Source organism: Cupressus sempervirens, chromosome 1, assembly GCF_028749045.1.
Source record: "Cupressus sempervirens isolate cs-2001-9-10 chromosome 1, ASM2874904v1, whole genome shotgun sequence".
In the NCBI taxonomy this organism is placed as follows: domain Eukaryota; kingdom Viridiplantae; phylum Streptophyta; class Pinopsida; order Cupressales; family Cupressaceae; genus Cupressus; species Cupressus sempervirens.
Window position 1 is genome coordinate 303,534,098 of NC_143118.1, and position 24,320 is coordinate 303,558,417.

The window sequence follows — 24,320 nt, forward strand, 5'->3', positions numbered from 1 at the left end:
AGGAATGGAGAACCATTTTGAATGTGATGGTGTCTCTGATGCTTAGAAGGTTAAGGTGGCAAAGTCAAGGTTTAGAGGCACTACTCTCACCTAGTAGAAATTTGTGCAAACAAAGAGGGAAAAAGAAGGAAAAGGTCCTATTACTTCCTGGAAAGGAATGGTGGTTAAAATCAAACAATCCTACATTCTTGCAGATGATAAAATATAGGTTCATAGGAGGAGACAAAATCCGAGGCAAAAAGACATGGATGCACATTCTTATACTGAAGAATTCCAAAAGCTATGCTTGAGGTCTAAAGTGGTGGAAGATGAAAGTATCAGGTTGGCAAGATATTTAAATGGACTCAAATGTTCTATTCAAGAAGAAATGAGCCTTGTCACTCCTAAAATAGTTCATCAATGTTATCAAATGGCCCTAAAGGTGGAAGAGAAAGGAAAAAGAAAGAAAGACCGTACTTCCAAGAATAGGGGAAGAGGTAGAGATTCCAAAGGTGGTCAATAGGTAGTTCTAGTAGAGGTGGAAAATCAATAAACCAAGGGGAAAGTAGACTCTTGGAACAAAGTTATGAAATTAGCACAAGGGGATCTTTTGGTAGAGGAAGAGGATCTCAAGGAAATAGAGGAAGAGGAGTAGGAAGGAGCAACTCCTACTTTACCACCATGAAGTGTTACCAATGTGGATAGCTTGGGCGTCCCGCCTACAGGTGTCCTGATAAACCATCAACCCCTAGTAATGAGAAGAGAGTGGATTATGCTCAAGAAGATGGTGGCAGCTCAAGCACTAATGAAATCAGCAAACTAGAATCAGAAATGGGTGAGAACTTGATGATTAGAAAGGTATTCATAAGGTAGCCCAATCCAAGTGAACCTAAGTAGAGGATGACTCTTTTTAGAGTTAGGTGCAAGATTCAAGGCAAAGTTTTCAAGGTTATAGTGGATTTAGGATCTAAAAATGTTATTATATTGAGGAGGCAACAAAGAAATTGAAACTTACAAAGGTTCCTCATGTGAATCCCTATAAGGTAACGTGGTTGAATCAAGAGCAAAGTGTACTTGTTAATGAGTAGACATGGGTTGAGTTTTCTATTGGAACCTATATAAACAAAGTGCTTTGTGATGTTTTACCCATGGATGCATGCCATATTCTATTGGGAAGACCATGGTAATTTGATAGGAAGGTGATCTATGATGGAGAAGAAAATGCCATTTCTTTCAAGAAAGATGAAACGACTTTCAAAATTCAGTCCTTAATAGAGAATGAAGGGGAAGCTTCCAAGACACCTAGTGTCTTACTTAGTAGTGGCAAAGAGTTCTTGTAGGCCTTATAGGATGAGGAGACCATAGGATGTGTCATTATGGTCAAGCCAAAGGAGGAAGATACTAAATTGAAGCCCATACCTCTTGAAGTGCAACAAATTCTTGATGATTTCAAGGATACTATTTTAGATGGTACACCAACAGTACTACCACCTAAGAGAGCAAGCAACCATCAAATTGATTTTGTACCTGGTGCTTCATTGCCTAACACAACAACCTATAAGCTTACCCTGGATCAAAATAAGGAAGTGGCAAGACAATAGCAAGAATTATTGGATCAAGGGTTGATTAAGAAGAGCATTAGTCGATGTGTTGTCCTAGTGTTATTAGCAACAAAGAAAGGAGGAAAATGGAGGCTTTGTACAGATTCAAGTGCTATTAACTGGATCACTATCAGGTATACATTCCCAATTCCAAGAATAGAAGACTTGATGGATTGTTTAGGGGGTGCTATGTACTTTAATAAGTTTGATTTAAAGAGTGGTTATCACCAAATTAGAATCAAGGAGGGTGATGAATGGAAGACCACTTTTAAAACCACAAATGGATTGTATGAATGGCTTGTAATGCCATTTGGGCTTACAAATGCCCCAAGCACTTTCATGAGGTTTTGAAAGACTTCACAAGCTGATTTGTGGTAGTGTATCTAGATGATATACTCATCTATAGCAAGACAAAAGAAGAGCACTTGGAATAGGTAAGGTTAGTCCTGAAGAGACTCCAGGAAAAACAACTAGTCATTAATCTAGAAAAGTGTGTGTTTATGCAACAAGAGCTGGTTTATTTGGGCTTTGTAGTGTCCAAAGGTAATCTAAAAATGGACCCAAGCAAAGTGGAGACAATATTGGATTGGCCTACTCCTAAAATAGGGACTGAAGTGAGGAATTTTCATGGCTTGGCATAGTTTTATAGAAAATTTGTGAGGAACTTTAGTGGGATTTGTGCACCAATACTAGACACCATCAAAGGTGGGCTGAAAACAAATTTCAAATGGACTGAGGCAACAAAGAAATCATTTCAAACATTGAAACAAGAGGTAGCTACACAACCCATTTTAATCTTACCTACTTTTGATAAATTATTCACTCTTGAATGTGATAAGAGTAATGTAGTAGTATGGGGTGTCTTGAGTCAAGAAGGAAGACTTGTGTCATTCTTTAGTGAGAAACTCAATGAGGCCAAGAAGAAATATTCAGCTTATGACTTGGAGTTGTATGCATTAGTACAATCTCTCAAGAAGTGGAGACATTACCTCCTACCCAAAGAATTTGTTGTCTTTATAGATAATTAGGCTTTGAGTTATATAAACACTCAAGAAAAGCTTAGTAACAAGCATTTGAAGTGGATGGAGTATCTACAATCTTTCACATTCAGAATCAAGCATAAGAAGAGGTAACTCAACAAGGTAGTGGACGCCTTGAGTAGAAAGCTTTTGACTGTCCAAGAAGTGAAACTGCAAAGCATTGGAATAGAAGGTTTCAAAGACTTGTATGGAGAGGATGAAGACTTCTCCCAAGCCTACAAGGTATGCCTAGAGTTTGAGAATCATTTTCATAGTGATTTTGCAAAATATACCCTTTAAAATGGATTGTTATTTAAAGGTAATCAGCTATGTGTACCTAAGGGATCCACAAGGGAAAATCTAATTCAAGAAAAGCATAATGGAAGCTTGAGTAGACATTTTGGCATAAACAAGACATTGGAGTTAGTACAGAGATACTACTTTTGGCCTAAATTAGCAAGGGATGTATGAAGATATGTTGAGCAATGTGGAATATGTCAAAGAGCTAAAGGAGGTTCAAGTAATGCAGGACTCTATCAACCCTTGCCAATTCCAAATAGGCCTTGGGAATATGTAAGTATGGACTTTGTGATTGGACTCCCTAAAACCAAATCAGGTATGGACAACATTTATGTTGTAGTAGATAGATTCTCTAAAATGAGTCATTTCATTCCATGTAAAACTACACATGATGCAAGTTATATAGCACATCTCTTCTTCAAGGAGATAGTTCAGATTCATGGACTCCCTTTGATTATTGTGTCTGATAGGGACAACAAGTTCATGGGTCATTTTTTGCAAACCTTATGGAAAAGGCTGGGAACTAATCTCTCTTTCAATTCAACATACCATCCTCAAATTGATGGTCAAATTGAGGTCATCAATAGGGTGCCTAGGAACTTGTTAAGTTTCTTAACAAAGGAGTATGGGTAGACTTGGGATCTTGTTATCTCTCAGGCTGAATATGCTTATAATGATAGTGTTAACAAGACCACATAAAGAAGTCCTTTTGAGATAGTATATGGTAGACACCCTAGAGGAGTGAGTGAGTTACGAGACTTAGGTCCTATGGAGTTAACGATTGGACAAGATGAAGATTTTACCCAAACTATCAAAGAGGTTCAAGAACAAGTGAAGAAAAATATGTTGGAATCTACCCAAAGACTCAAGGCCAAAATGGATAAGAAGAGGAAAGAAGTACAGTTTCAGGATTGGGGACTATGTTATGGTCCACCTTAACAAAGCAAGAATGTAGCAAGGTATGCCCGCTAAGCTCCAAATGTGAAGGGTTGGCCAATGCAAGGTTCTAGCTAAATATGGAGAGAATGGTTACAAAGTGGAATTGCCATCAAACCTAGCCATCTCACTAGTATTTAATGTTGCAAATTTGATGAGATTTAAGGGAGAAATCAGTCAGTAAAGGGCAGCTCCACCAAGGGTCCTACAAGACCTTGACACTAATGCAATGCCCAAGAAGAAGCCAACCAAGGTAGATGAAGTATTGGAATTAAGGGTGAATAAATCTACAAGGCATCAAGTGTATATGGAACATCTAATTAAATGAAAGGATCAGCTTGAATTTGAAGCCACCTGGCTTGAGGAAGGACATTTCAAGAACTTTGGCATTGATCCAACTCTTCTTGACCCCAAAGTGCCTTAGTCTATGCTGAGGGGGGAGTATGGTGTAGGAGCACTATTTCAAGGCTCCCACCATTTCATTTTTGGTGTGATGAACTTATTTTAAGAAGCATGTGAATACAATAAGAGCATATAGCTCATGCTTGTGTGTTTAAGCTATGATAGGTTTTAAAAGTTTCCTCTTTGGTCTTTTTTGAGAATGCTATCTTGACCTTGGGTTGATATAATTCATAGTTCTTTGTCTTCTTATGTTGGTGAAAGGTTAAGTAAGGAGTATTTGTTTCATTTTGATCATATGTGTGCTTTAGAAAAGCTTCCAAGGTGGACTATTAGCTTGGAAGACCTTAATGCTTAAAAAATGCAATTTTATGTCATACCTGTCACCATACAAAATAGTTGTTTTCAAGAGTTTGGAGGTCTTGATTGAAGCAAGGTAATACTCCCAAGGATGTTTTGGGAAGGTCTAGCATGGTCTTAGAAGGTGGAAACAATTAATTCTACCCAAGAGGAAAAATTGCTTAAAAATTGCTAGCAACTTTTCAACTTCTTCCATTTTGTTGCTAAAAGACCTATTTTTGTAAGTGAATTTGAAAAAGCCCTAAAACCTATCTTAATACCATGGGATAACCTATTTAAGGTTGTAAGAATCCAAACCAAGGGTTGGAAGTCATTGTTTTGTACGACAATGTACTACTACAACAGACTATGACTGATTTCTATACATTTTCACTAGTTTTTGGTGTCGTTTGGTAGAAAATATTGTTGATGCTATCATTTTTTTGCATGTTGTAGCTTTTATATTTTATATTCTCCATTATCCATGCATTAGATTAGATCTGTAATCACGTTTTAGAAGGTTTTTGTAAATTTCTTTAAAAGTAACAATTTTCTGTCCAATTTTGAGTTCTCAACAATGAAGGGGTTGTAGCTCTTGTTTCCACTGTGGGATTTCCATGGCCTTTTGGATTAAAAGACTAAAGACCCTAATTCATAACACATTGCAAGCAAGGGCCGAGAATATGTGTGCAAGCATTTGTTTGACAAAGCCCTAGGCAAGCTAGGCAATGCCCGGCTAGGAGCAATCAACAAAGAAATAGTTCTCAAGAACAAAGTATGAAGATTAAAGACTTTCCATTTGGAAGGATTAAAGAGGGATATAAGAGGGTTATTTCTTGAATAGGGGAAGTTTATATGAGTTGAATAAGGTTTTTGAAAGTTGAAGACAACAGGCAGCCCTCAAAACCCCCCAAAACCCTCATTTTTTGCATTATTGTTGTACAACTTTTTGGTGGCCTAAAACCTCAAAAATATTTGAGTATGGACTGTGTGAAACAAATGTTCTTAAGAAAATTTTTGATGAATCCCTAAGGGTAATAAGTTATTAGCCTTATAAATCTAGGTGGAGGCCTAATTAGGGGCTCTTCTAGTAGCCTTTTTGTGAAGAAACCAAGAAATTAGGTATGAACCCATTGTTACCATCCATTCAAGCATACAAAAAGCATTCCAATATCACCTTAAAACTCATCAAAACCTTGGGTGGACATGGGATTATTGTGGAACCTTGGTAGACCTACATATGCATTTCGGAAACTCCTAGGAGGATAAGTGAGTCATGGAGCAAGATTTGATCATTTCACTTGGTGGGAAGGTCAGGGGATGTTCTAAGTTGTAGGAAATCTAATAGACCAAGTTAGATGTTAGGATAAAACCAATATCCTAGCCTAGATCAGTGGCATAGACTAGGTAGTCTACCCTAAACTTTCCCCATCAAAAGTTTCTTTTGATTGGTACCCCTTTAATCTATCTTTGTAATGATATTTAAATTGTATTCAAGATTTGAAGATAACAAATTATATAATTGAATGAATAATAAATGTATAATTTAGAAACTAACATAAGAAAAGTAAAGTATGGTAAAAAAAGGAAGGTTCTAAATATATGGATCCTCTGAAATTCTAATTATAAAGCTTAAAGAAATCTAAGAGTTTGAATTTCTCAAAATCCATCCCCTAAAATTTAAAAAGAACCTACCTAAACCCATTAACTATATTATATCCTTTGGATTTGTCAAATTTCCAATTACTTAAATATATTTCTGAAGAAAGATGCTTGGAATTCCTTAACATAGACAACACCCCTTATATCTTGGAATTAATAGGCTAGCAACATATATGATCAAAACCAAACTTAAATCATTTGACAAATCCAGACCAAAATCTTAAGATCAAAAAGAATTATTATCAATGCCCAAAAGATTACCTTCTATTTATTTATAACTTTCTAATATTCTTTTAAATTCTATCCGCAACATAAGAGATTTGATTCTAATGGTAATATTTGTCATTAATAATGATCTTTAAAAAATTGATGGATTTAGAGAGAATGATTTAGAGTAGCATCAAATTTCCTTAGAGATATCCATGGATGAATCAAACCATAGAGTAATGGTGTAGAGATTGTGATTTACTTACCTTCTATCAAATTATGAATTCCCTATTTCTATATAATTATCTGGGTGATGATTGACTTGAAAAGAGAGGAAATGAAAATGATACAATTCTATCATAATTTTGCCCCTTCAATTTAATCCTATACATCATTACATTCAGTTTAAACAATGAATACTTAAAAGTGATACTAGGTAGTAGATTTAAAGTTTAGAATGATTGATACCAATATCGATTATAATCTTAATCTAGTTTAAAGAAGAAGAATCTATCATCATACCAAGAAAACTACAATTTACATTCAAAGATATTAAAATTTACTACAATTGTAATTTGTTCCATTCTACCAGATATACAACAAATCCTCTTACTGAAGATGTCATTTCATTAATATTTTAATTTACAGTATACAAACTTATGATTCAATCATAACAACCGAAGAAGAACTAATTGAGGATTGATAACACCTAAACAAAATAACATGCTCAATTGAGGGATAAAATGGACAATGATAGGGATAAATATTAAGAACTGAAAAGAACAATCTAGAGAAGAGAGGCGACACTAGAATGCCAAATAGAGGCCAAAGGCGGAACCTGGGGAGTAGAAAATAGAGATAAAAAGGAGAAAGAAAGTCAAAAAAAAGACATACAAGATGAAATTAACATAACCTAAGCCCTAAAGGAAAACATATGTAGGATAGATCAAATACTAGGCACAAATATAGATAATAAATAGGTCTAAACTGAAGACCCCAATAGAATCGCACTACAAAGCTAGAGTGAGGACCTTAACCAAAAAATAAAAATTGAAGGAGAAAGGGCTGGCGAGATCAAGTTTCCTCATCTTTCTTCCAATACACCATGATTAGGTCACCCATTTCCTCCAAGTCTGTTACCATAGAGCTTGGGGCTAAGACATATGTTGTTTTCTCCCTACTAGATTTATACATATTTGGGAGAGAAAATTCAATTTTGTTTAAATTAGTAAATTCCACCCCTAGTTCAATGTAAGAATCAAATATTTTCTGATAATAAAGAAGCTATTCATTATACTAGTCTATGACTATACCCTCCATCAAAGTAAAAAGGTGATACTAGCCTCCATCTTAGATCACTCTCTGTTAAGTTGATTGATATCTCTTATGTATAAAATTGGACACCTTATAACATTTGTTTGCCCCAAACTACTTGGAGAATTTTACATGTAAACTTTTGCAAGTGGAATTTCCAATTTCCTATTGATACTAGGAACTGCTTGCTCAAGATCTTCTAGCTAAATTGAATGAAAGATATTGTAGCATAGGTGAATAATCTCCCAATGACCTAGATGAGCCCTAAAAAGAAAAGCTATGAATGACCCTAAAATAAAACTATTGGTGTGCCAAGTGTAATCATAAATAAAAGTTTTATCCCCTAAAACCTTGCTCACTACTATCCTAAAAATATTGTCAACCAAGTTTAGGAGTCTATTCCATCACTCCAGTTTGACAACACCCCTAAATGCAATAGTTATGACTTCAAGTGCATGAAATAGAGATATGGTTGACTCCACAATAGGTTGCAGATCACCAAACATAGAGGAAATTTAAAAAAGATATCGAGTGAGAGCAACAAGGGTGAAAAAATAGAAGAAATATATAGACCAACTTTTTCAAAAGTTCAGCCTTTGTGAAAGTCCCAGAAGGTTCTAGATGGTGGATATAAAAGTATCTGAAGATGGCATAAGGTGTGACTAATTCATGATGTCTAACCATATAAAGAGGCCTGACATATTTAAGAAAATAATGTGATCTGCATAGAAAAGCTCATAAATAAATTTATTGAATCATTGCCTAAAAAATAACATGAATAAGAGTGTCAACCCACAAAATTTAAAGATGTATAGGGATTGAAATTGACATGTTAGTGTTAGGTCCAATAGATGAAGCTTTCTAATTTCATGGAGATACAACCTATATCAAGATATACTTAGTGTAATTCATATATGAAAAGTACCATACATCTTATAGCTTTCTACACTTAATTTAGGTTTATCGATAAGTTTCACTAATAGGCTTGTTCTATGCATTGCTCTATTTTATGTGTTGGAGAAAGGCATCTCATCCTATAATGAGTGGAGGATTCAAATGTGAAGGATTAATGAAAAATGAGTTACTAATAAGGATTAGAGGTTAATCTAAGGAGAGGGACAAATAAATTAATTAATTATAAGTTGAACTATTATATGGATAGGCTAGGGTTTCAGCTAAGGATAATGGAGATATCAAATCAAAGTAGGATCTTAGGTGCTTGGATTGTAAGATCATCTCCATATACTCCATTGTTTGCTAGAAGATTTGATTTCCTTCTCAATGGATATGAAGAAACCTAGTTTCCTCAAACTTATCTATAAGATTAATTATTGTCTCAAGTTTGAAGTTAATAATCCAAATTGGAGTCTTCCTTTTTCTTAAAGCATTAAAAATAATTTGGAAGTCCCCTTCGATAGTTAGTTTCTTTATGGCCAATTTTAAACTTATGTTGAACCCTTCCCATAGATCTTCTAATTCAACTATATTGTCCATTGAGATGCCTAATGGATTAGTTATCTTAATGATCTAGTCTTCAAATTTAGAATAAATGATACATCCTATTCCTTCCTTCCTTGAATTTCCTCTTGAAGCTCCATCAAAGTTTTTTTTCTCCATCTAGTTGGTGGCAATTCCCATCTACATTCCTTTCTTGCTTGAAGCTTTTTCTGATGATAAACTAGTGGAGGATTGATAAGATTGGTCCATTCCTTCACATCTTTGCATCCCAATCTAAGAAACACCCTTCTATTATTGATCTTCTTAAATTATTATTCATAAATTTTGTTATGCAAATTTCTATTTTATTGAGAAAGGAGGGGAGATTATGTTCCAAGTTACAAAATATACACTTGTTTCCTTGTTTCCAAATTTCCCACATGAGGATAGAAGGAGTGGTATTCCATAGTTTACCATATATTTTATATTTATCTTCATTTGGCCAACTAATTAAGTGACTATCAAGATTCCTTTGGAATGGAGAGGTTCAATTTAACATCTAACAAAGCCAATACCAACATTCCCTTGTATAGGGACATTGGAATAATATATGTTCCATTGTCTTAGAATTGTCTTTACACAATGAGAATATTGATGGTCCCTCAAACCCCATCTTCCTAAATCTATTAGCTATTAATATCCCCTTTTGAAAGGAAACTCATAAAAAGATCTTCACCTTTGGCAAACAAGTTGAATCCTGACATAACTTCAGAGGCATATTAATCTTCTCCCTTCTTTATGAGTTGATTATAAGATTGTTGATCTGATTTTAGGATCTAGGCAATTATATACTTAGTGAAAATTGCATCAAGGTATACAGATACTTAATGTCTAATGTATAATTGAAAATACATCAAATATTAAAAATGACATGATCAATAGAAAGAGAGAATGATATCTCCAGATATAGAGATAGAGAGTATTTTGAAATCCAATGTGCTAGTGCAATGCATTCAAACACCAAACTCTATGCCACCATACTCAAAAACTTCAATTTAGTTCCATGTGGAATAAAGAACTTAAATGATAGTTAAGTGAAAATAATAGCACATATAAGCACAAGAAAAAAAGAAAGATGAGAGAGAGAGAAAATCGAGTTGATTTCAGAGTTCATCCGACTAAGCGAACTACGTCTCCAGGTCTAGCTCAACTGAGTGACCGATGTATAATTGATTCTGTTAAAAGTTGATTTACAACATACTGTAGTCCATCCACAAAGTCATTAACAAATCCCAACTTAGACCATCTTGCATACAAGCTCTCAAGGCGCAAGACTAGTTACTGAAGAGCAAGGAAAACTTCGCCTGAAAAGGGTTGTCTACAGATGTAGAACATCATTACATCCCATCTCCTTCATTTCTCCTATAGAGTTCTTCTTGACTAGAGAAAATATCATATTTCTCTTGGCATCATTTCAATTTGATACAAAATGCATCCATAGTGCCCCTGGAATGGCTCCTCCGAAAATCTCTTCTCCAGAATGGCTCATAAGAAAAACTCCCCCCTCTTTTATACATGAATTTAGCCTAAAATAGGCCAAGCTAATTATTTTAAATATAGGGCCTTTTAATTAATTCCTATCTGAAATATCCCCCTTTAGTCATTTTATAAATTTGGCCTTAGACTAAATTTGGGGGTTAGTTTAACAAGTAATCTTTATTAACTAAGGATAGGTGGGTGGTTTTTAAACAATAAATAAAACAAGCACTATATATGTATTTAGTGCTATTAATAGTGCAATGGCCAACTCTAATTTTGGGAGGCCAATGGTTAGGGGTTCCACCCCTACCGACCTCTCCCTTACTCCATTTGTGGTCGACTACAAAGTTCATAAGCAAATTCGCCCCTTTTCATTCCAAGGTCAATGTGTGGTCTAGTGGTAAGTTAGTTCCTTGGTACTAGGTAGTCATGGGTTCAAATCTCATATAAAATTTTTACAACCCACTGCTCAAAGTGACACATCTTCATGTTGATGTCATGATGACATCATCAATATACTTCTCTTACCCCGAACTTCAAAATGTCATAACTTCCACGTAAAAACTCCTTTTTTGATGAAATGAACACCGTCGGAAAGCTCTCAATGAGCTCTTTGATTTGAAATCCATTGTTGACCAATTTGGAGATGATTTTTTTACCTTTTTGATGACCTTTGTTCCTCATTTGACCAACCATAACTTTTGCATACAAACTCTATTTTTGTTTGTTCAAGTTGTGTTGGGTCCAAAATTCTAAGGACTTCAATCTGATGCCGATTGTTGGCATTTTGGAGATACTTTAATTTTTGATGAAAATATCCCTCGGATTAATTGTACCCTTTCTTCACACTATACAACCCTTCCTTTGAAGCCCCCCATATGAGTCTATCTTCTCTGTTCTTCTGATTGACCCATTGTTGACTAAAATGCTCAAAGGTCTATTTTTCTTTGGTTGTTACATCTATACCCTCTAAGGATTTCCACATCTAGATTTCCTCCCCATTCACCCTTTTGAGTTTCTTGTAATTGTCTACCTACTTTCCCCATAGATTAACTAATGTATTTTAAATTTTTGTTGGAACATTGATGTTGTCTAGAGGAATACCATCCTTGGAGTCCTATTAGAATAATCTTCCCCATTCCCTTATATCCCTAGTAACATATTTACTAATGATAGAATTATAGTTTAGCATAAAGTTCCAAGAATTAGACCCTTTTGGGGGGTTCCTAATTCTAAGTAAAGATATTAGATCTATTGCATTCAAATATTTGTGATACAAAATTTTATCCCACTTGCTATCTCTCTCTTGATGCATGTGTCAAACTAGTTTTTCTCCTAATACTTCATTATGCCATCTAAAATTCTTGATGTCTAAGCTTCCTAACTCTTTGGGTTTACAAATACTATCCCATTTAATTAATGCTAATTTTTTTTTTCTTTTGTTCCTTTCCAAAATAATTTTTTGAGTTTTCCCTCTCATTTTTATTAATATTTTTAGGCAAGGGGAGATAAGACATTTGGTATGCAAGGATGATAGATAGAATAGCTTTAATTTTCATAGTTCTTCCTACCTTGGTTAACCATTTTCATTTCCAACTTTCAATTTTCTTATCAACTTTTTCTAAGATATGAATCCATATTTTGGTAATTCTTACCCATTTTTCTAAGTGAATACCTAAATACTTGCATGGGAAAGAACCCTTTCTAAAACTCATATACTATTGCAAATAAGATTTTCCATTTCTAGTGATGTGTTGAGGAAAAAGATTTATGATTTCTCAGCATTCACCTTTGCCCTAAAGCTTCCATATATTCTTGTATAATTTGTTTGAAATGTTTTGCTTCTTCCATTTTACTTTTCCCTAGTAGGATTGTGTCATCGACAAATTGATGGTGAGTAGCATTTAGGATATTTTCTGCTACAATTATTCCTTTGATTTTTCATTCTGCCTAAGATTTTTTTATTGCTCTTCCAAATGCTTCAACCATGATAATGAATAGGAAGGGTGATATAGGGTCTCCTTGTCTAATCCTTTGGAAATGCTAAAAAATCCTTATGGAGAACCATTTATAAGGAGTGAAACTATTGTTGTTGCTTTACATTTGAATATGATGTTAATCCATTAGGTGAGAGAATCTAGATGCTTTGAGAGTCTTGCATAGAAATCTCCAATCCACCATATCATAAGCTTTTTCGATGACTAGTTTCATAAGCACGCATGCATCCTTGTTTATGGAGGTTGAATGGATAGTTTCTTGAATGATAGAAATACCATCTAAAATAGATCTACCAGGTACAAAACTAGTTTGTTCTTCAAAAATGAGTTTAGGAAGGATACTTTTGAGTCTATAAGCTAATGGTTTTGATAAGATTATGTAAATAGTGTTACATAATGTGATAGGTCTAAAGTCTCCAAGTTCTTCATGGTTCATTTTTTTGAGTATAAGAGTTAAGAAGGTGTGACTAGTATTCTTCAATAATGATCCTATATTTTTTGAAGATTCTATTTCCTTCCAGAGGCCCACTCCTAAAATATCCCAACACTTCTAAAAGAATAATGCTTGGAAACCATCTAGTCCCAAAGATTTATCTCAGTTAAGGCTGAAAAGGGCTTTTAAAAACTTCCTCTAGGGAAAAAGGTTTGTAAGAAATTGATTGTCTATTGATGCAACTAGTTTAGGGATTGCTTTTAACATCTTCTCTTGTGTTATCTGATTAGAAAAGTCAAAGTTGTTTAATATATTTTTGTAATAATCTATGAATACCTCTACTATCTTAGTAGGATCTTCTTCTTAATTTCCTTCATTGCTTCTAATTGCTAAAATTCTATTAATAGATCTATTATTTATAGTGTTGTTATGGAAAATTTTTGTGTTACGATCCCCTTTTGCTAGCCAAACCTTCCTTGATTTTTGTTTCTAGAAGAGTTCCTCTTTTGCCAATTTGTTTTCCTATTTTTCTTGTAGCTCTTTCTCTTTGTTAAATTTTTCATTATCCACCCCCTTTTATATTATCTCTTCCTTTAGTTTCTTAAGTTCTTCTTCATTATCTATTTTTTCTTTAAATATATTGTTAAAGTGTGTTTTATTCCATTTTAAGATAATTTCTTTAAGCATTTTAAGTTTGGATACAAAGAAATACATTTTAGATCCTTGAAAATTACCTTATTGTCACCATTTCCTAATTTTTTCTATGAAATTATTTTCTAAGAACCATATTTTTCACATTTGAATAGCTTCCTTGACAGTTTGATGGGTTCTATGAATTCAATTATGATCGGGTAATGATTTGAACTAGCAAGTGGTAAAATTGAAGAATGAAGTGCCATATCTATAGCACTTAAGTCTCCTTTAAAAAAAAAACCTATCTAGTCATTTTGTTATGTGAAAAAGCCTTTTCTTCTATTGGTCCATGTATATACTCCATTTTTTGGTTGGTACATCTGTTGAATTATTTTTTCCAAACCATTCTCTAAAATCTGTTATTACCTACGTTACCATCTGAGATCCACCATATTTTTCTTCCAGGTTTAAGATTTCATTAAAATCACCATCGATAAGGAAGTTGTCTCTATGATTAGCTTCCATAAAAGAGTTAATTTCATCCTACAATTCTTTCATATATCTTGTTTGGGTGGGCTCATATATGTTGATAAGGATTAGTTGGAGGTTATGTCTAAAGATTTTAATATTGCCCCCCATCTAGTTATTATTTGAGACCATTTTGTTAAAGGTTATTTTTTGTGGGTTCTAAATGATTCCTATACTACCTAAAGTGCCATTTGATTCCACTAAATCAATTTTCCAATTACCTAGTTTTTTTTCTAGTCTGCTTCCTTCTTCTTTATTCAGTTTAGTCTCTTGAATTAGTGTTAATTATGTTTCAAATAAAGTTAGATTATGCTTTAGAAGTTATTTTTTACTAGGGGCATTTAGACCCCTAGCATTACATGTTGTGATCATCATTGGCTTGTGGGAAGGTACTTCTCGTTCCCTGCATTCAAAATTTTGTTGATCTTTTTCTTATGCTTGGCTTTCCCTACAACAATTCTCAATTCCTTTAGTGACTTTCTTCCACAATTCATATTTTCTTTACCACATTTTGGGGTCTTAAAGCCATCCTGATTAATTGAAATACCTAAATTATCAATAAACTTTGAGCATTATTGATGTTGGTTGATGTCATTTCTTTTTCTGAGGCCTCCTCTTCTTCTTATAATTCTTGTATTATCTAACCCCCTATGTCCATTTCATTTGTCTCTATTTCCTTACCCTCTTCATATTGTTGGTCCATACTTTTGGCCTTTTCCTTCTTGATTATTTGTTGTACATCATTTAGAACCCCAAACTCTTACCATGTCTAGAAGATTTTTATCTGATTATTATTAGCTGTCATCTATTCTTTGCAAGTGTCTTGTTCCTCTATACTAGCTATCTTAATTTTATTAATGAAGGATACCACTTCCATTGGTATTAGAGGATCCTCATTCTTGTGTAATTCCTCTTGGTTTTTTTGTTTCTCACTATCACTTCCTTCAAAGGGGTCTTTTCCATTTGTTGGAGTTTGCTAGAATTTGTGATATCTTTTTTTTTAATTGTGACATTACCCTAGTGTGTATATGAGGTTGGGGGTATACTTTTTTCCTGAGCCTATTGATCTACTTGTATATTTGTTTCTATCCACTCTTGTCGGTCCATATTTAAAAGTTATTATTAGACTTTATCTGAACTCTAATTGCCTCTTTATGGTTTATTTCATTGATTATTCCATTTCCTTTTGCTAGTTCTTGAGGTTCTTTTTCCTCCTTTTATGGATGATGTCCTTCATTCTCATTTGTTATAGCCTCCAACCTCTATCTTAATGTTTCTTGATTTACTCCAAAAATTTCCACCTAGGATAAGAATTCATTACTGCTCTAACTCAATGTTTTCCTTCCTTTATCTTTTATAATCTCTTTCCTTACTCCATCTCTTGACCCATCTTTTATCCTTCTATCTATTTATCTTTTTTCTTCTTATTTGTTTTCTAGGTCTTTAACTTTCTCTACTCTTTGATCGGGAGTTGAATGTTTCATATGTTCTATGTGTAATTGTTCTCCTAAGGCTATTTGATCATAGATATCATTCTATGTGAGTAAGATGTCATAAGATAATCTATTATAGCTCTTCATACTAGAGTTGAGGTCTTCTATGAAACCATTCTCTTTTTGGCAATGTATGCATTGTTTAAACTTGGAGATTTTGTATTGCATATCCATATAATTCCTAATCTTGTTTCCTTTCTCTTCTGATGTCCATTTTCTCTTGGTTTTACTTTTTTTGTCTTGATCTTTTCTTTTCTATAAATGAACTAGTTTTTTTTAATTCCCCATTACGTAGTTCTCCTTCTTTCACTGCTTCTTCAATAGCTCCCTTCTTCCCTTTGTGTACTTTTTGAATATGTCCATCCTTCTCTATTTATTTTTCATTTTCACTCATTGTTCTTTTTCTCCAAGAATAGATACTACTAAGTGCCTCTTTTAGGTTTGTGATTTTATTGGTCTGATAAGTATTATAGTTAGAATTTGTTCTAATGATACCTTTGATTTTTCCTTCATATCTAGTGAAGGTAAGATTGTAAATAGATTTATTCATGATAATCTTCTTAGTATTAAAGTTCCTCTTTCCTAACTCTAGTCCTTGCAAATATCCTTTAAAATTCTTACCAATTTCAATATTAATTCTCTAGGGCCCCTCCAGAATTCATACAATCCTAATTCTAAACATTCCTTCCATCTACCCTTGCTAAATTTGTCACTTATTATTTGGATGTCTCTGTGCGGATTCTAGTTAGCAATTAGGGTTTCTACTTGAGGTAAACTATTAGGGATGGTTGGTTTAAAACTTGAATTATTGTAATTTATCCTAGTTTTGCCATATTTTATGTGTGGTGTGATATAAGCTTTAGAGATTTTGGCTATGGTATTAAGATTTCTATATTTCTTGATCTAATTTAAACCAGAGGGGATGCTGGGTTGCTTAGGGCCAATTGGAATTTTATTGGCTTTAGATATCATTTTTCAGCTGGGGCATATTAACACAGGTTATACCATTATTCACTACTTTTATGGGCTTGGATAAGATCGGGACATGTAGGAGATTAGATTTTCCAACATACTTTGTATTACTAAAAAATTCTCATTTTTGCTTAAATCAAAAGTCCTCCCTATTCCCTTCCTATGGTTTTGCATCAATCTCTACCTGAGGAATTGCTGCCTTTTTGGTTCTATCTTTTCTGTTAAGCACCAATTACCATCCTTTTTCAATTTCTTTTGGATCTTTGATATGTCAACTTTCCTTTTGTTTTAAGAATTTATTTATTCTTGGCTTCATAGAGCTTGACCATAGATGTGAAGTTATATTTCCTTTCCTCTAGTGATTTTTTCTTTTTGCCAACCTATAGGAAGGCTAAGATATCAAATTTATTGCAGGTTTGTGTCAGAAGAGGCCTTGCTCAAGTGCTACATCTAGGCTTCAATGATATCAGATGAACCTTCCTTCTTGGATGTGAGATGCTAGGGAAAATTTCATTAACAAAGTTTTTGCAAAGGATGTTATTCGATTTCAAAATTTTCTTCTTTGTCTTTTTTGCATTTTTTGTCTTTTTTGGAAGACTCACATTTTTTCAAAAGTAGAAAAAAATGTGATAGAGTACATTCAAGCATGTACAATGTGTGTCATTTCAAAGCCTATAAATCATAAGCTTGGTTTATATTTACCATTTCCTATTCCAGATAAACCTTGGCATTCAAAATCTATGGATTTTATATATAGTCTTCCTACCACTAAATATGGGAATGATTGTGTATATGTTGTAGTAGATAGATTTTTAAAAATGACAATCTTGGTGGCCTGTAGAAAGGAAATCTATATAGAAGAAATTGCAAAATTCTTTTTTGAGCATGTTTGGGTTCATTTTGGGCTATCAAAAAGTATTGTTTCAAATAGGGATATTTAGTTTCTTAGTAAATTTTGGTCTTCATTATGGGTAATTATGGACACAAAACTAACAAAGGCCATTCCATTCTATCTATAGACACCCAAAAATTGGCAAAGACGTAAAATGACATGAATTTCAACTAAACAATGAAAATTAAAGAAAAAACAATATAAAATGAGGAAAAATAATGAAATTTCAAATCAACTATGAACATCAAGTCAATGAGTGGTTAATTGATTATCACTTAAACCTTTCATCAAATTCAAAAAGACCAAAATCACTTTCAAAAGAGGAAAACCAATTCATAAAACCAAGTAAAATGAAATAAAAAGGGAAAAAAGAAAAGACAAAAGTTAAAAATAAATGCAACATTTAATAAATCAACAAAAAAACATTTATCCTCTCAAAAGTGAAATCCACACTTTTTGGAATTTAAAACAATTGAAAATCCCCATTTATCCTCACAAACCAAGTCTATTGGATTGTTCCTCTTAGGTTCTTATGACATATCTTTAGTTTCACCATTACCCCCAATAAAAGGTAAATCCTAGATCTTTACCCCAAACCCCTTCTAAAATCCTATAAATAGAAGGGAATATCAAGAGCAAAAGGACCCAAATTTTATGCATCTATGCTATAGGCATATTAGAGCTCTCATTTTGATCATCCATTTAGCATCATTGTTATAGAGATTTAATGTCATTTTAGTGTCATCCTAGCATCATTTTAGTATCTATTTAGTATTTCTTAGCATTTCTTAGTCTTATGCATACACTTATCTTAGAATTTTCATATTGATCTCATATAAACCTTCCTAGATTGACACTAATAGCATACTCCCATTCTATAATTGTCACTAAGATGCTGGCTTGAGAGAAATTTTAGTAGTTGTAGTCAGGGAAACATGAGAATTTCATAGAGTTTTCATTTGGCAATGTTTTCTTGGGTCTAGATTAGTTTATTGTTATTTTGATCACACTCTACACCAAATTCTCATGAATACATGATTCCACCATGTACACCATCCTTAAATAGATGGTCAAATAAAGGTTTCCAACCAAATGATTATTCAAATCCTATGTATGTATCAATCCAAAAATCTATGTACATGGGATGAGAGCCTTCCATATGTACAACATAGCTACAATAGGGCAATTCATAGTTCAATTGGCCATAGCCCATTCGAAGTTTGCCTAAGATATCAATTTTTAGCACCAATAAATGTTTCTATACTAGTAATGCAACCTGACTTAGTACCATGCTTGGATAAGGAAAAAGAAAAAGCATTGAAGTTCATTGATAAAATTCATCATTTGTAGCAACAAGTTCATGAAATTTTGGAGTAGACCACTAAGAATTATAAATAGAGTCATGATGAGCATAAAACTCCTCATAATTTTCATCTTGGGAATAAGGTATGGTTGCATTTCTAGAAGAAACGATTACAAGGACCTCAAATGAAGCTTCCTCTTCTTCACTATGGTCCATATAAGATTGTCAATATAGTTGGTGAAAATGCATTTGAACTCAACTTGCCTCTGTTTTTGGGTGTCCATCCAATCTTCAATGTAGAACTGTTGAAGCCATATTTCCCTCCTTCACTAAACATTGTAGATGTTGTTGAAGAAATTAGTCATATAGAATTAAATCTAGAAGTTGTTAATCCACTCCAAAGTGGTCAAATTATGGAGGTTGCTGTGAAGAACTTGAAGAACTAGACAACCTATTTGTATCATGTGGTAAAAGAAAGACAATCTTTCCAACAAGGAAAGTAGCTTACACATGAACAAATCCAACTTCATTTTCCACATTTGTTTCAAAGTGTGGATGAAATGAAGACCATTTCATCTCAAGGGAGAAGGAATGATCAAAACAAATTCCAAGAAGTTGTAGGAGATTTTGGTACAAGTAAAAACTAGAAAATACCAAAATCTATTTTTTTGGTATTTTCTATGTTTTAGTATTTCACATTTTCAGAGACCTTTGGAAATTTTATGGGCTTTGGAAATTCTGAATAGGTGTAGCACTATGCTTAAACCTTCAAGCACCAAATGTATAAAATTTTAAGATCTTTCCATAAAATCTGATAGTTTATGATTTCAAGCTACGAGTAGAAAGTTATTGACTTCTACAAGTATATGTAATTTTTAATATAGTTTTTTATAGTTTTTGTAGTTTATAGAGTTTGTTTGTAATTGAATGAAATGTGGAATTTTCACTTTCATTTCCAAGAGATAGTAGGATTAACATCATTTGGAAAGACTCATAAGTGGAGCATCAACCTTTCAAAGATGATTCTGAATGCGCAATTATTAGATTTGAGATTTATTAGATGTTCTAGCACTTTTGGACACTATTTTAATGCTTTTGCATTGTCTCATTACACATTTTTAGTGTTCTATAATAGATTTGAAGTGTTTTTTAATGTATTTGAAGTATTCTATGATTCATTTGAAAGATTTGATAATGCACATGCAAAATTTTCTAGCGCATTTATAATATTCTCTAGTGATTTTATAATATTATATAACACATTTGAGTAATCTTGTAGTGCATATGTGCATTTCTGTAGCACATTTGATCAGACTCAAAAATTTTCATATCTAACTTGCAGATCTGGTTCTTGAGTGTTTTACAGGCCTCTTCTGAACCTAACAGGAGCTCCCGCGTCACTGCACTTGCAAGAAAGGAATGAAGATGATAAAAAATGTGCCTAGCCTTTGCTAGCATCAAATCAAGTAGGCCTAAAACTCTTGTCAATTAGATTTCAACATTTCAAAGTTCACAAACTAGCTTAAGTAAGATATTTTATTTTTCTAATCTACTTGGAAATAGGTGTATGCTCTCAACTCTTTAAGTTGATCAAAATGCCAAACCTTCTGAAAGGGTCAAAAAGAATTAATCTAGGAATGATCAAACACATAGACTAAATAGGAGCCTCTTATTTTCCTAGTTAAAGAATCATAACTGAACATCCTATTTTTTGTGTTTGAGAAGTTGGAGTAGTAGGGATATGCTCTCACCCTTTTAGGGTGATCAAACTCCCAAACTCGCCTTCAATTTCTGTTTCTCATGCTCTTCCATAGGTAGTTTTACTCAACTGTAGAAAGGCATACCTCCCAAGATTTTCCTTAGTAGGGCTAGTGAGAGGGAAATCCTTCTATCTTGTATTCCTAATCAAATTCAAGATGATTGTGTTTGAAACACATCCTTCCTCTAGTGGTCTTGACAGAGATTGTGCCAAACCTCCTCTGCGTTGGTGGGAAGCTCTTTTTCACAGAGAGGTAACTTTGAACTTAATCAGATAAATACTAAACCCTCCAAGTTACTAGCCCTAGCAAACCCTTTGACAAGAAGCCATTTTTTTACATTCTAGGGTTGTGCGTGGAATATTTCATTTTTACTTTCTATTGTTGTGCTTGAGAGTGCCTATTTAATGCATGATACTAAACTTCAAATTACAACACCTTCAAGAAAACTCAGAAATGACTGTAAACCAACCCTAAATTGGATACAAATGCTGCAATATACCTTGAAATAATGCATTTAAAACCTTAAAAAATGCATCTACTTACTCTTTTAACACATTTACAACTTGCAATAATGCATTTGAATATAAAAACAATAGCATTTTCCTTTAAAACAATGCTTTTTCACTGTAGAACATTGCCTGGTACAAAATGAAATAGTGCATTTAAGAAATTAAATAGTGCATACAAGCCTTTCTACAATATATTTGAGAAAATTTATCAAACAATGATTATTTGCACATAGAATACCCCAAAATAGAAAGCATATCTAGATACCCCTTTCCTACATTGACACTCAGCAAACCTAAGGACCTCTACAAATGACCAACACCTTTAAAGATCAAGAAAGAAACCTTCTAAACCTAGTTAGGGACTTTTATCCAATAGACATCACCACCTCAACCTCATACATCAAGTCAAATATAAAAGGACACACACATCCTTTCATCACTTGAACTCATGGAGTTGAGTCCTATCATCATCCACATTACTAAAAACTATTTGAAAGATAGCTCGATACTTCCTCATAACTTGATCTAAAAGAGTTATCCTCACAACATGAAAATACAGAAGTACTAAAGGGTTCTTTTCACATCTCATTCCACTACGGCAAAACCAATGTAAGTGCTAAACAAAAAGAACCAAAAATATTGCCCCTATGAGTAATTGCTAGAATAGCAAAGAAATTTTTTTTTTTTGAATAATCCTCCAGCACCATTGATCCTATAACACCCATTGATTGTTTGTCATCCACCATTGTTGTAGAACCACCCTTGCTTGAACAAAAAAATCTAGAACTAGCTAATGAAATGGGTTCATCTCATGTCTGGGGAAAGAATAGCCTTGAGTCAAAGATCAAAGACTTTCAACAAAACCAAGAACTTGTCGATATAATGGAGAAACTACTAGAATGACATAAAGAACGTTACTTGTTATCATTGGCACAACAAGGTACAAAACTGCCTGTAGATTTCAATCTATCTAACCTCAAAAGGGACTAAGAAAATTCACCCTAGAAGTTGTTACCCAAAAGATCCAAGACCTAAAAATGGAAATGGAAAAGATGAAACAAAGGAAATTCCAACTGACATAATTCAGTCTAGAGAGGATATTTCCTCCCCCCTTTGATCAAATTGTCATCTTGACACCTTTTCCCCAAAATATGCAAATACCAAAATATGATAAATATTTTGGTACATCTGATCCCCAAGATCATCTTCACCAATTCTATACCTTAAGTATGGAATTTGTGCATGCCACAACCTATCTTATGTGCTTGTTCCCTAGAATTTTGGGAGGACAAGCCATGGAGTGGTTCTCAAAACTTCCCTTGAATATCAAATCACTTGATCAACTAGCCACTGTCTTCATTGCACAATACTACTATAACATCAAATGATAGGTCACTATGATTGACTTATGTAACACAAAAGAACTCCCAGGAGAGTCTTTCAAAGTTTTCTTACGAAGATGGAGAGATACCTTCACCAAATACCATCGGGATATCCTGGACAAAGAGAAAATGATATATTTATCAATAGCCTTTCCAACCCTATGAATTATTGGTTGCAACTTCAAAGTCCTAAAGATTGGAAAATGTAGCCAAAGTGGAAGAAACCTTGCTAAACAATGATATCATTAAACTATCAAAAGATGACAAAGGTTTCTCCAATAACTCCCTAAAACCACACAACTCATCTAATTGGTCAACCAATAAACAAAAAATTTGGTGGACAAATAACAAAAAAAAATGACAAATTATGGAGTGGTAGAAGCAAATAACATTAGACTACAGCTTCATCCCTTTCTAAATCAACACTATCCAAATGTCAATAACACCAATGTGCCTGCTCATCAAGACACACAAAGTCAAGACCACACTCACCTATTCTATCACCAAAACCAAACTACTCTTCCAACACAAAATATCCCCAACCAATAAGTGACGTATAACCAAGCCCCTCCACCGAAAGGATATAAGTCTATTGACCCACCTAGAGTATACACTCCCATTGGCAAAACATACGAAAGAGCTTTGCAAATGCTCTTAGCTAATGAGCTTATTGTGTTACTAGAAGCCAAACCCTATGAACCACAATTTAAACCTTCATGGTGGAGTAACAAATATTTTTGTGCCTATCATCAAAATAGAGGGCATCTCACCAATAATTACTATGCCCTTAAGGGAGCCATTAAAAAATTGATCTATGATGGGACCATTGAAGTACACAATCTTCATAATAATTAGGATCACATGGCATTTAAAAATTCCTTCATGAGCCATGAGAAGGATGAATCTTCCAAAAATAACCTGACCACATCCACTAATGACATGGTCAATTATGCCCACAATTATGATAATACAATCAACATGATCTCTGGCTTTAATGACGCTGTCAATGTTATTGTTGTCAAAGATGAGCATGAAATAAACCTTGAATTTCATCACCTAAGGTCTATAATCCATGTATCATTCTTACTTACATGAGAGATAAGAGCCATTTTATCTTCGTCATCACTATCAGAGTCATCTTTAACAACAATATAAACAATTTCATCCTCACTATTATTAGAATCCTTAGAATTTTCAGCCATGAAACATGATTTCTTACCTTTGTTCTTGGATGATTTAAAGTCTTTCTTGCCATTCCATTTGTGATCTTTCTTTTCATCATTGTTTTTCTTGTTTGGGCACCTTGCTGCAATATGACCAATTTCATCACAAGAAAAATAGATTAGAGGAACTTTACCTTTGTATTTTCCTCTGCCTCTAGAATATTTCTTGGCTAGTAGAGCTTCAATCACTTCGAGATCACTGTCTGAACTTTGGTCTCATTCATTTTCACTTTCTGACTGTGATTCTATCTTCTTTTTTCTTTTCTCTTTGAGTGAGAGCTTGGCTTGAAATGTTGATTCAATGTTTTTGGAGGCTAGAACATAGTTGTCAAAGTTATCTAGTTCAAATGCAGTTAGTCTTTCGACTATGGCCTCAAGATTTATCTTATGATTTGCTTCACACCTTCTTTCCTATATTGCAGAGACTCTGATTGCATAAATGGGAAGCAAGGTTCTGAGAACT